At 43.9% G+C, this 13,597-nt stretch overlaps 2 long non-coding RNA genes across 2 annotated transcripts; one reads left to right on the top strand and one right to left on the bottom strand.

Moving 5' to 3' along the window:
- Nucleotides 1-350: 350 nt before the first annotated feature.
- On the bottom strand, nt 351-5,150 carry LOC134550638 (uncharacterized). Its single transcript, XR_010080386.1, has 3 exons — nt 5,091-5,150; nt 4,660-5,000; nt 351-3,119 (listed from the first exon to the last, which is right to left on the bottom strand). It is a non-coding gene; the product is annotated as an uncharacterized LOC134550638 (long non-coding RNA).
- A 308-nt stretch (nt 5,151-5,458) lies between these two features.
- LOC134550637 (uncharacterized) lies at nt 5,459-10,273 on the top strand. The gene is made up of 4 exons (XR_010080385.1): nt 5,459-5,521; nt 5,922-5,984; nt 8,408-8,514; nt 9,413-10,273. It is a non-coding gene; the product is annotated as an uncharacterized LOC134550637 (long non-coding RNA).
- Nucleotides 10,274-13,597: the final 3,324 nt, after the last annotated feature.

Genomic DNA, 13,597 nt, shown 5'->3' with positions numbered 1-13,597 from the left:
GTGTGCATAACAAGAATTTGAGGACAAAATTCTTCTGTCTGAGCCACATAATGGAGTGAAAAGGTGTTCTGGAGATGTGCTGTGGCCAGCAGCTTGAGTGCAATTACATGATATGGTCGCTTTGATGGTAAAGTTATCTTCAGATATTCCAGTGAAATAGAAACATCCCAAATAGTGTGCTTAATACTTTAATTTCCCTCTAAAATACGTGTGTCCTTCAAAGATGCCTTCTTGTTGAAACAACTTAATTAGGGACCAATATTATGACAAGGTGGATCTTCTGTACACTCAGAGGAGGGTTTTGCCAAGCTGGATCACCTGAGGGGCATGGTGTGTCCACAAGAGAAAGATGAAAATAGCTGCAGTCTGTAATTATCATCCTGGAGTTTGGTGGGTTTGACACTTTACACCACCAGCACTTGGGAATCAGAGAGGGCTCCTGGAGCTGAGTGTTGAGTACATGGGCCTGAGCAGTGTAAATGTCACAGGAATAGGGACAGTTTGGGAAGCAGTGTTTGTCCTTAATGGAGTCCGCAGGCTTTGCCTGAAGCCCGTGTACCGGTGCACTCAGGAACTCTCTTTCCCCCTCTCTCCTCCCCTTTTCTCCAGATAAGAGCACAGCACACATTATTCTAAGGAAATGACAGTGATATTAATCACCAATTAATCAGGATCTCTAACAAAGGCCCTGCTGCTTTGAATATTCATATTGCCATGGCATTAGGAATGTCAGAAGTGCCATTGTTCTGCAGAGAATGACACATCCCTGCTCTTCTCCGAGGAGAGCGATCCACGGTTTCTCCCCGAGCACTGCCCCTGCTCCCCAAACGGGAGACAGAGGCACAGAGACATGAAATGACTTGGCCAGATCACATGGGATCCCAAGGAGAGGCAGGAAAGGAACGCAGGTCTTAATCCTGGCGCAGGGAGGGAACTTTGTTTCTCATAAACAAAATAATTCGCATACCTGACATGAAAGGATGTATCGAGGTGATGAATGTATGTATAAGCACATGTGCACGTAGGTAATACACATATAACATTTGTGAAATATGTAATATTAGACGTGTAACTCATTCAGACTTGGCCAGAAAGAGCTATTGTAGTGCTGGCTGAACAAATTTATGCAAATCAGTCACTGATGAAATTAATAACATTTGCAATATTCTTCAGGCAAATCAAATGCTTGTGGAACTGTGGATCCCAGAGCTCCAAGCTAGAAAATAGGTCGTGATGGGAAAGCAGGCCAACAGAGGAAGAAGATGTGTGAAGAGAGAACTATCTGTTGTCCATCTCTCTGCCACCACCCCAAGGTCATTCTTGGCCTAGACCACCAGGATTAGCCTTTCTTGCATAGCTGGTACTCAGCTTGGGGAGTTTGTTGCTTTAGAAGGCTGTGGAGACAAGGAGTGCCAGCAGAGCCAGGGATTACAAATTCATAAACAAAAGGTGCGAGCAGGGATGTGCCCTCTAATGTCACAAGTTGGAACATGGAAAATTCCAGTTAGATATAAGGCCAAAAAATTTTTTACCATGACAGTGGTCAAATATAGCACAAGTCACCCAGAGCGGCTGTGGGATTTCCCATCCTCAGAGATGTTGAAGGCTGGACTGAACAAGTCCCTGAGCAATTTGATCTCTGTCCAACTCAAAGTGGGATTGACTTGTCCCAGAAGTGCCTCCCAGCCTAGATTATTCCTTGGTTCTCTAAGCAAATTACCAGATCTCCTTTTTACTCCTCTCTTTCTCCTTTCCCACTGTCTTGTTTTCTCCCTGACATGGCTGGTCTTGCAGTGGGATGGGTCTCCCCTCTTGCCCAGAAACCCTCAGGCTATAGACTTCAGGATTCCCATAATACTCTCAGGGCTCCTGTCTTTTACAGCTAACTTTTTTGCTCTTCTCTCTGGAGACCTTCCCATCCCAGCCCCTTGAAACAGAAATTGGTTTCCTCAGGCAGCAGGTCCGTGATGGGAACCTCCAGGATTTAACTGGCCAGGGAAAGGGCTGGACCAACCCTGCCACCAAATGGTGGTTTCCACACTCATGGTACACCAATCTCCCAACATTCATCATGCTGCTGCATTTTACTTGGCCCACATTCCTACTTTGAAATGTTTTCTGGGCATCAATCAATCATTCACTTAAAAAAAAAAAAAATCAGAATATTTTGGCCCAGCTGGCCAATGGCCGAACACTTTAAAAAGTGGGAATGTACTCAACTTGAGCTGGTTTTGGTCTCTGCACAGCAAATGCCTGGCTTAGCTGGCCTGTCAATGCTCGTTTATGTGGAAATGAAGAGGCAATGACAGCCTGAGATGTATTAACAGGAAAGAAGACACTGGGTTTCAAGTGCCCGTGCTAGAACTGGGAGGCTGCTTCGATGTTTTGTGCCTCTTCCTGCCCTGAAGTATTTCAAACACTCACGTCTTGTTTGCTGAACACTCTGAACAATACACGTGTAGTTACAGATTGATATCATAAATCACCTAAAGAACAAGATGGTCTTTCAGAGCAGAAAGGACAATTTTGAGGAAGTTTATTTTTTAAATGGCAATATTTATCCTCTTAGTACTTTAGAAAGAAAAAAAAAAAAAAAAGACTCTCAGCTGTTGGGCCTGAAAACCACCTGGAAAACGTTTTAAATCCTGTATTCTGTCTTTATCATTGTATATTTCTGTGTATGTGTGAATGCACATGTATACATATGCATGTATATGTATACATAAAAAAAATCAAACAAATAAAAGTGGGTGGGACCAAACTTCACGAGCCAAGTGAAATCCAAAGCTCCAACTTTATTTTAGATAAATGCACGTTTTTGAGCCAGTGTGGGGCTATGAAGCTAAACAGGAGCAGACAGGACAAGCAGTGATGGAAGCTGAGTTTCTCCTTTGGAGGCTGTGCTGGAATGGCTGTGCTGGCACAGACCCCAGATGTAGCTGTGTGTTCTCTGATCAGGATCCCTATCTGATACAGCTATGTTCTGTCCCCTGGTAATGCAAGCTGGGTCAGCAACATAAATCTTGGAAGATCCTACTGAATGTTGGTTTTCTGCCTCAGGAAGATTTCCAGAGTTTGTTCAGAGCAGTACTGAAATTCAAAATTGCTGTAAGGGAAACCTTTGGGGAAAAGAACACAAACAAACATGAGGCTGTTTGATTTAAATTCAATCTTTTGACCTGATTAATTTTTATTTTTCAATACTTTCATTTTTCACTATCTTTTATAACTACTTTCTTACATTATGTTCCATATTATAGCAGGATATAAAAATGAGAAGTTGTTCTATGGTGGAAATGGAAAAGTACTTTATTCTCAAAAGGTGGGATAGGATGTTTGAACAACTTTTCTACTTGATTTTACAAATTTCCTAGATTTTAATAGAAACAATTATTTCCATTTTTTTTTTCCAATTGCCTAGCCCAATTTTAAAATACTAAATATTTGAAGAGCAAAATACATACCTAATGGGTAGTGGCTCCCTGTAAACAAATCCTGCTTCTAAGTTACCTACAGTTTTTCTCTTGATCAGAGAAGGCAAATTCTCATTGTAAGACATTGCCAGTGGGTGCAATAGATTCCCTAAAGCCTGAATTTGCTAAATCATGGTCAGATAATTTTTGAAAAACCTGCCTTAAATCAGCTAAAAATTATGAGGGCAGATTCAGGAACAGTGAAGTGAAATTGCATGCCCTGTGTAAACGATCAGAAGGATCTTTCTGGCTCTTTAACAGGCATTAATTTTGATTCAGTTCTGAGTTCAGTAAAAGCAGATGTGTTCAGTGCCTGATTACCTGTTCCCCATCTGACAAGTAACTCTGTTTCAGAAGCCTCCCTCAGATTCAGCACAGGCTGCCTGCAAGCTGTATTTTTCATTTACTCAGCTGTGTTACTTATACACATTCTATGGATCAACTTTATTACCCAAGTACTGCAAGTGGGGCTACTAAACACAGCAAGGGTCCAGCAGCTGGAATATGAAGTGGCAGCTGGAACATGAACTTAAAGAGGTGTTGTGACAGCTCACACTGCCTGTTCCCACAGGCAGTCCTGGGAGAGGTGATGTCCTTTCACTTCACTCTGGCCCCTCTTTCTGTGCAAGTGATAAATTGGTGATGAAGGTTTGCTCTCTGCCATGAAGAGAACAGAGGAAGTGATTATCATCACTGCTCCTTTCCAAGTAATAATGAAAACATCCTCTTCATTTTTGTGGACTCTTCAGTATTTGATCACCTGCCCCTCTTGAGCAAAGTGTCCTCTTCCCAGAGACACATCACCTGATTTGCTAGACCTTCCAAAGGCTTTGTTTGGCTCCAGCTTTCCTGTGCACAGGGACAAGTGTCTTCTTGGTACAAAGAAATACTGACTTATGATGTCTCTGATCTGAAAAGTTTTGTTGCAAAGCAGTTGTTCAGCAATGAATCAGAAACAGAAGAGAAATGATGATGCTCAGTGTCACTCATACTCTACAGTGGATGGCCAAATTCAGATCAGGACCAAACAACAAACAAACAAAACTACACAGCAACAACAATAACAAAAAGCCTCACACAATAAAACCCTTCCCAACCCAAACCCAAAAAACTAATTAAGGCAGCTGTCTTTCCTAATAAATGAAATGAGAGAAAGAAGACAGATCTCTGTCACATCCATCTTTACCTCTTCCCAGACGTCGTTATCAGTCACTAAAATTCTGGGCATTTGAACTGGGTGCAGCTGTGATCCTGTTTCAGGGCTGCTGTAGGTTAATACACAAAAACATACATGGTTTAGACAGGATTTCTATGCTGATACTTTATAAAGTGGTCAACTGCTGAACTTGGTGTTTTCCTCAGCCCTTTCCATACACTCCTCATGATGGATGCTCACAGCAGGGTCACAGCTGCTGGGTGGGAGTGGAGTGCAGCTCCCTGCCCTCTCCCAAAGGCAGTGTTCTGCTCCTGTTCTGCTCCTGGAGTGTTCTCCAGGCTTTCCGAGAAAGAAGGGGCTCCCACTGCAATCTGGGCATGGGGAAAAAATGAGAAGAGACAAAGAATAACTGGGAAGAAGGAGGAATGAGAAGAGTGCTCTGAGTCACTGATCAAACAGACCTGTGGCATCCAGGCAGGCTGCACTTGTGTAGTTTCAATCCCAAAGAGCCTTGGCTATCCCAGACCTTGGCTTTGGTGGGGGTGAGGGAGAGAGGGAGGGGACAGAGGGAATAGTTTCACAAGGACATAATGATCTTGTGCAATTTCTGTGCAGGTATAAACATGATTTCCTGCAGCACTGCTTGGCACAAATGTCTTCTCACTCAAACAGGACTGAATGCATTTGTTTACAGTATTTGATGCAAGGAAACCTTCTGACATGTGTTTTATTTATGAGATGTCTTAATGTAGTGATACTGTTTGTGTGCATGAGGTAGGGAGGGAATTGGTTGCCTCTCCATGGCTCCTAATTTGAATGGCTGAGGACTGTGTTTATAGAAATGTGTGGAGGGATGTCTTAAAAACTGTACAGACCTAGGCTGTGTAAGATGGTCAGTAAAAGTTGTGTCTACTATGAGTATATTCACAGACCCTACAGCTTTCCCCAGAGCTCATCTGCTTCTTAGAGATGCCTGAAAGACAGCAAAGGTGGTTCTGGAATCAGAAGGAGAGAAGATCTCAGTCCCTCTGGGCAGATGCTGTAGGAACTTGAGGCAGACGGAGAGACCAGTGGAAGGGGAAATGCCAGTGACCTCCTAAACCAGGAGAGCACAAGGACAGCACAAGGAACAGCAGCATGGACAGGACAATCCCTGTGCTCTCACTGGTGCTTGGGTCAGCAGAATGAGCCCACCAAGGAGTGGAGTAGGCAAGCTGCTGTCCTCCAGATCCATAGCAGCCTCAACATATTCCAGTGGCTGAACTTGATTAATCTGTTCCTTCTCTTTTCAGCTGGACATGGTGGACAACTGATGTGAGTGCAAGGGGCTGAGAACTTGCTCTGGAATGGAAGAGGTGAGGACAAATTAATCAAAACATGAGAAAGGGTCTCCCAATTCAGTCATCAGACATATCTTGCTCTGGGACCTCGTTCTTGGCCTTGACCTACTGGTGGCTGTAAAAAGATAAAAGTATGGCAGATGCACAGGTTTCTGTAATATTGCTTTTCTCTGGGATTTTATGGTACTCCTTCTTTCCAGGCCATGATTTGTACCCACATAGCCCTCAATAATTTCTCGTTATTGTTGTGAGCTGGCAGTGACTTTGTGAAGACATCTGAACCCTCCAGCCCCTGCTGCAAGGACTCCCAAGAACTGTGTGAGGAGAGGACTGATGGGGCAGAGAGGCAGGGAGCCCTTGGCAGAGGGGGCTGGAGGATGGAACAGGCAGTAAAGAGATGAGGAGGCAAAGCAGGTCAGAGGGAGAGCCCTGGTACAAGGTAAAGCCAGAGCCAGTGAGACTGACACTGACCACAAGGTGAGAAAAATACAGAGTCTTGGTGAAGGCTCCAAAAAGCACAAAACTGGGGTTCATTACCTACTAGATAATAGTAGGTAAATAGTGGGAAACACAAGGAAGAGCTAAACCACCCAAGACAAGGAGCTGGGAGAGGAGCAGCTGGGATTGTTTGGGGCAGGGTGCAGGCAAGAACTGTGAGCAGTGGCATAAGCCTCCAACAAGAGCATGCACTGAGCAATGTGCTGCTCAGAAGTGAGTCACTTAAAGGCAGTTTGGGTGCATCTGCCCTGCAGTTATTTCTGTGAATGCAAGGAATTACTAGATTTGCTGGCATGGGCCATTCTGCACAGGGCAGGTTACTATAGCACTGTTTGCTTTCATGGCAAACAAACTTCCAGGGCAAGTTACCTTGGGGACAAGCCTCCCCACTGAGCAATAATGATTACAGCTCAGCCCATGTTTGAGCTTTTCCTTGGTCTCTACCCCTGGGAGGACTTGATGGGAAAAGGCTTTAATAATCACTTTAGGAAAGAAAAATGTACCTATAGCTTCCTGCTGACTAAAGTGTTAGAGCTGGATGAGCTTTCTGTTTCTATTCATGCAAGCAGGTGGAATTTACCAAGAGTTTTGGCCCAGCTGAAAGCAAACACATTCTGTGTAGGGATGTGGTGTAGAAGGCAGATATGGGAGGTTGAAGATGATGATGAAAAGGCCAATCAAGATTTTGAATTTTCTTTGTTTCATTTGGAAACACCTTCTTTTCATTCCATTCTCAGACTCTTTTCATAGTCCTCTTCTCCTAAGCTTTTCCTAAGGGCTTAGGCAACTTGCAGAGAAATTAAGAACTTTCTTTGCAGAAGAACTACATGGTCCAAAGTCAATTTTTATTCCACCTCATTAAAAAACCCAAAAACACACACATACAAAAAAACCCCAAAACAACTAGTAACAAGGAATATTCTGTGTATTGTAAGAGGTGGAAATGAAGCCTGGTGCATCGTAGGCAGCCTGGAGCTGAGCCCTTGGGAAGCGCTGCGTGGAGTTGGAAATGACCATGATCCTTAGGAAGAAGAAGCAAGATATGTGCATGTCACTGCTGGGCCAGGGTGGGGAAGGAAGCATCTGAGCATCTGGTCCCTCCCTCCCTCCCACACAGGTCCATTGTGCTACAACCCTTGCGTGTTTGAGTGTAAAATCCACCCTGACCTGGCTGTGCGTGTAAAGCACGAGGCACTGGCTGGTCTATATATACTTTCCTGCAGGAAGCATCAAAGTCACTTCCCCTGCAGTGTTTCTTCACCAAATTAACTGAAGCAATGTCTGCAGTGACGTGGTGAGGAGGAGAAGCCTCTGGCTGCCACCGCAGCTGAGTGTCAGCTCCCTAAAGGCAAGGGCTAATGGCATTGGCTTCCTTGCTGCAAAGACCTCCCTCTGCCCAGCAAGCACTGATCCCTTTTGCCCCTGAAATATCTCAGTCTCTGAGTCATCCTATCCATGGAATTCAGGGCAAAATTCAGCCTGTCATATCCTGCTTTTTACTAGAAGAAAACAATGAGAGGCAGGTCTGCCAACACGGTCCTAACTCATCGGGACTGCTGTGAGCCCCCACTGGAATTCATGGGGATGTGGGTGACATCTGTCCAGGAATTCAGATGGCTTGTTTGGTCCACTTATCTGGATGTAGCAGTGGACACAGAGATGTACTTGAGTTTCCAGACAGGCTTTTTGCTTGTAACACATCTGCTGCTGCTGCTGGTGGGTGTTTGCAAGGCCATTGCAGCCAGCTCAGGGCGTGATGATCCCTCTGGACCTCAGCAGGATGCACTGCAGCTTGTTTTTGGCATCAAACTAATGTGCTTTGCTTCCAAGTCACTGCTAACTGCTTGCCTGAATTTATTTGGAAGATGCTCTGCTTTGCTCTACAGTTTTTAGGTAGCTCAATGACTGATAGAAAATCTCCTTTCTCTAATTTTTTTTAGGCTAGCAGTAGTAGGAAGAGTGTGTCAGGTGATAGGAAAAGGATTGCCATGCAAAATGCTTCTCTCCCTGAATTCACTTCAAGATTTGGAGACATTTTAGCATCCAGGTACAAATGGAACAGGATCCTGTTGGACATAGCACTTTTTGTTGACTTTATTCCAGCCACAGGGACAAAAGACAAATTTACTTTCCATCAGTATCACAGTGTTCTGCAAATTCTATCATCAACACCCTATGTTATTCAAAAATAGCAAATGTCTCTTCTTTAGAACGAGCCACACGAAAATGTGTTTTTGTGTTATAGCCTAAAGGAATCCTCCTTTTACAGGCTGACTGCTCATGTCACATGCAGAAAGCCCAGAGTTAGACTGGTTTACTGTGGGTTTGGTTTTAGTTTTTTTCCAAAGCCCAGTCTGTCTCCCCAGAGGGTACATGAGCCATAGCTAAAATCCTTTGAGTTGTGCAGTGCGGCCCGTGGCTCCAGTAGCTGCCCAGGGATTTTGCAGCTGTTCTCCAGCAGAGATGTGTAATAACTGTGCAGTAACACACACGTATTCCCTTTCATAGTGGATGTTAATTTATGAGCTTGCTTAGAGCTTTAACACTCAGCTGGTTCACTCTGCACCTTTTTGTGTTATACATAGCATTTTGTGAACCACGACAGCAACTGGATATGGGGTTGCCTCAAATCCTCAGCAAGGTCTGCCAGTCAGAAATTCCACCCTAAACCCAGTCAGGTCTTTTGTCATAGAACATTATTAGTTTCCTCTAAAGGCCCTGAGACTCATAAGGTACTTTTTAAAAAAACAAAACAAAACTCTATTCAAATGGGAGGTAAAAAAGGTGATGGGAAGCTCATTTCTGGTGAGAAGATGCAGATTGAGTACAGGACTCCTTTTTCTGTGCTTTCATACTATACAACATATTTGCAGGTCTGAGAAGTCCTTCTTATACGTTATCTGGCTCAGCATTACTAATACTAAGAAACCATTTATTTGCTGCAGGTCAAGGTCACATGGATAGCTGACAACTTCCCTGCAAGCTGCAGCCTCCTGAGAGGCACCATGGAAAACAGGCTCCATGCAACCAGGGCTCTGCAAAATGGGTGCTTGGGCACTCGTCCAGAGGGATGGAAGGAAGAATGAAGGTTTATGTGGTTCTCCCAGTACAGCAAAAGGGGATTCCCATGCAGTAGGTGGGCATCCTACTCACTGGGCTGTGGCATACAGGTAGCATCCAGTTCTTGCTTCTCTATCCTACCCACACATCCAAAACTGTCTCCAACCATAGTCCCTTTCCCTCTGAGTTATCATTGTATTTCCCAGTAAAAGAAGGCTTCATGTAGTCCCAGCATAACTATGACTGAAAAAAAGGTTTTACTTGGTCTGCTTTTTAAAAGCTTAATTGGTTTTCTGAAACACACAGCAAGCCAAAAGAAAACCTCAGGATTTTTCAAGCATTTTTAAGCTTGTGGTTAATTTCCCCTGGTTTCTAAAGGTACTCTCTGCAATACTTGGATGTAAACTCATGCCCAAGTGCTTCATTGAATGAATTCCCCCTGTTCTCTGAACACAGGGAGAAAACCATGGCAGCATGGTTTTGTGGAGAATCAGGGATCTCCTCCTGGGCTTCAGCTGGAGCAGCCATTCAGAGCTCTGCTTCCAAACCCAGACAAATCTCCCGAAGTTGTTCTGACATGTATTGTAAGAGTAAATAAATAATCACATGGCACTTTATTCCACCACCAGAACCCTCTTAGCATGGGATACCAGTGGAGCTGGATGAAGCCAATTCTAATTACAGATAAAAGGTTTGATGCATGAAAAGAAGCTGGTATTTACACCCAATTATCTGAGGGAGGAGAGATAGGGATGTGCTTCCTTTTATCATTTTCATTAAATTTCTTTTGAAATTAAAAGGCTCCTTGAGTTTCTGAAGATGCAACAGTCTTTTCAACTCGCCGTCAGTGAGATACAGGTTGTTTTCCACGATGTGTTGTGCAAGTTCAGACAGCGGGATCTCTCCCTCCTCCCTGGACTACAGTAGAGCACTGCATGATGCTTGCTCATCCAGTTGCTTTTTTAATGTCTCTTGCTGAAGTTTAAACTCCTGGAGCTGCATTTCATGTATTTCAGGTCTGAGGCAACCCTGTGTTTGTAAACTGCCTCTGCCTTCCCATCACCTGAAGAAAATCACTTTGAGTGAAGGAAGCCTCCAAGCTTTTGGGGCTTGTTTAGGAGGGGTAAGACCAGCCCACCAAATACTAACAGAAGGCAGCTGGACCTACTGATGCCATTTTATCACAGAGAATCCTCAGAGGGAACAGAGAGAGGGGATGGGAAGCAGCGAGGTGGATGTGTTATCCCAAAGAAGGCAGCTCTCGGGAATCGGAGCAGGACCTTGACAGCTCCACTGCTGCTTGAAGTCGAGAAGACCTGCTCTTTGTGACCCTTCTCCTCCCTCCCTCCCTTCTGGGCACTCTGAGCCCAGCCTCTTTCCTTGGTCTTAGAATAGATCACTTACTTCTCTTCATTTCTCCATCTGCAAACTGGGGACGATGTGCGTAAAGCTCCCTGAAATCCTCTGCAGGGAGGTGCCACAGAGTGGAAAGTATTAGCTATCAGTATCCTTGTTAATATTCTGCTCAACTCTGAGTGAAGTCACATAATCCTGTGTTTGGGTCATCACTATTTGTTGCTATGGAAATGTGTGTTATCAGATACGGCAAATTCAGTGTCTGAGGACATCTGAGGAGGGGGGAAAAATCCTTTGTTTGAAGAAACACTTGTGTCAGTGGCAGGAAACTTTGCAAGGAAGAAGGGAATTCACCTATTTCTTTTGTTCTCCACAAATTGCTGGAATGAGTCAACATGAACTCCCCAGGCTCAGCTCCTGGAACCAGTATCTCTTACCCGATGCACAATTCCAAAAGGACTGCACGTGCTGGGTGAATTTGTGAATGCATCTGGCAGGATCATTAACACCAGAGCAGAAGACAAATGCAAAGTATGTGCTTGGCCATATGGGTGAACGTGAGCTGCTTAAGACTGTGTGCCATAATAGAGATGGAAAGTCTTACGAGGGAAGATCAGTATCCCCCCACCTCTCTGGTAAGGGATTAAGGCAGTTGGTCCTACAGGAATATTCATAGAGCGTAGGGCCAAAGGGGGCACTTAGGTCACCTAGAACAGCCCCCTGAATGCTGCAGGTCACAGTGTTTCTTCCAGAGACCCCTGAGCTGAGCCCTGTAACTTTATGTTGAGGTTGCAGCAAAGCTTCCAGCCAGACCAGAGAGCCAGCAATTCCCTGCCCAGTTTGCCCCAGTGAATGAACACTCTTGCTGGTGACACACGACTGGTAAGCAGATCAGACCATGTGTGCTGCAAAGGGGTCAAACACAGGAACTGGATGCACTGGACCAGTGCATCTTCCTGATCCAAGCTGGTGGGGTTATATCACCCTCTGCATCAGTCCCTCCTGCCTCCAGACCTCTGCAGGAAGATGCCATTTCCTTGGAAATGTGCTTACTTACCAGTTGTCCACATAGTTTTCTCTGAGTGAAACCAAACAGGCTTTTTGTGCAACTTCCTACTCATTTCTATGGTTCTCTATCACACCTGTGCAAAATCCGAGAACATTTTTACATCTACAGCTGTCCAACACATGCAGGTGCTCACTGTCCATCGTGTGCATTGAGCCTAAAGATATAAAAAGCCCTCTTTGGTTACACTCAGCATCACTTTCATTTCTAGACCTTTCTGTCAGGTTCCCTGAGCAAGGGTTGTTTTAAGAGAAAACAAGGTTCAGGTTTTGATAATGTCTCTCTCTGAGGTACTTCACAGCCATGATCTTACCTCATGTCTAACGATGAAACATGAGCCCTGCCTTTATTTCTCTTTGGGTCTCTGTATTGAGCACATTCCTCCTCCTTTACCAGTTTTCCACTGGGTTTTCCTCCCTGACTCATAGAAATCTGATTTCAGGTGGAAAGCAGGAAGAAAGGTGCCTAAGATCAAGCAGGCCAGGTTGACTTTTCTTAATTAAGATCTTTATTTTCAGCTGTTCAAGCAGGTTGCAAAAGCTCAGCAATTCTTGGGGGGATGCAGTCATAGGCAGGCAGGATAAGAACCACTGCCTGAACACCATATATATATATATATATATTAGCAGATAAATACTTGTATCTAGCACTAAGAGAAGGCTTTTGCAGTGAGAAATGGCCAGGCTATGAAAAAATGTATATGTGCTTTTAGGTATGTATGTATATATGCAGCCAAATATATATATATATACACACATATACACACACACATATGTGTACATATACATATATGCATATATAGTTGCTAACGTTTTTCTATGACAAATGTTTAATACATTTACACTAATTTTTCTATATTTGGTGGAAAGTTCTAGTGACAGACTTACTAAAGAAATAAAAATATGTTGTAGGGTAATTGTATAGTATGCTCTATAAATTCCCTGCCTGCTAAGAAAGACGATACAGCTTTTATTTTGTACAGGTCTCTGATTTACAACTACAACAGCAAAGATCAGGCTGGGAATCTGAAAAGCAGCTTACTATTTCTGCATCTCTACTACCATGGTGATTTTTGCCATCAGAACTGAAACTACCAATTAGAGGGCTGAATCATGAAACAAGACAGGATATACTTTGCTTTTCCATCCAAATCAGCAGAACCTGCAAAGCTCTTGGTACTTGTAATTAACATTAACACGCTCCAAGTCACATTTAAAAATCAAGAAGACATCCAGAACTGCCTAAGATTTTGCTCACCAGGAGCAGAAATGGTGAACTTAGATCGCATTTACAGGAAACCATTTTTGGACATTTTCCATTGCTATTAGAAATTACTTCAGTGCCTGTGACATTGTTACCTCCTTCTCAGGCTGACAGTATTCAGTGCAGATATTGCAGACCGGGAAAAATGCTGGTGGAGAAAACCAGTGTCTGTTTTCCCATGTGTGATGGGAGAATGCAGGTGCTAAATGTTTTTCAGCCTGGCAAGTTGTTATCCTTGAACCTCAGCTCTTCTCTTTGCTCAAGCACAGACCACAATTCTGACCTTGCAGGATGGTTTAGCAAGAATTATACAGACTTAATTGTTAGGGTTGTTGCAGGTAAAAATCCCCAATCGACCTATAATAACACACAACAGAGTGCCATA

The sequence above is a fragment of the Prinia subflava genome, chromosome 5 (genome assembly GCF_021018805.1).
Source record: "Prinia subflava isolate CZ2003 ecotype Zambia chromosome 5, Cam_Psub_1.2, whole genome shotgun sequence".
NCBI lineage: Eukaryota > Metazoa > Chordata > Aves > Passeriformes > Cisticolidae > Prinia > Prinia subflava.
Note: the sequence above shows the minus strand (reverse complement) of the source record. Positions and strands in the feature narration are given on the sequence as shown.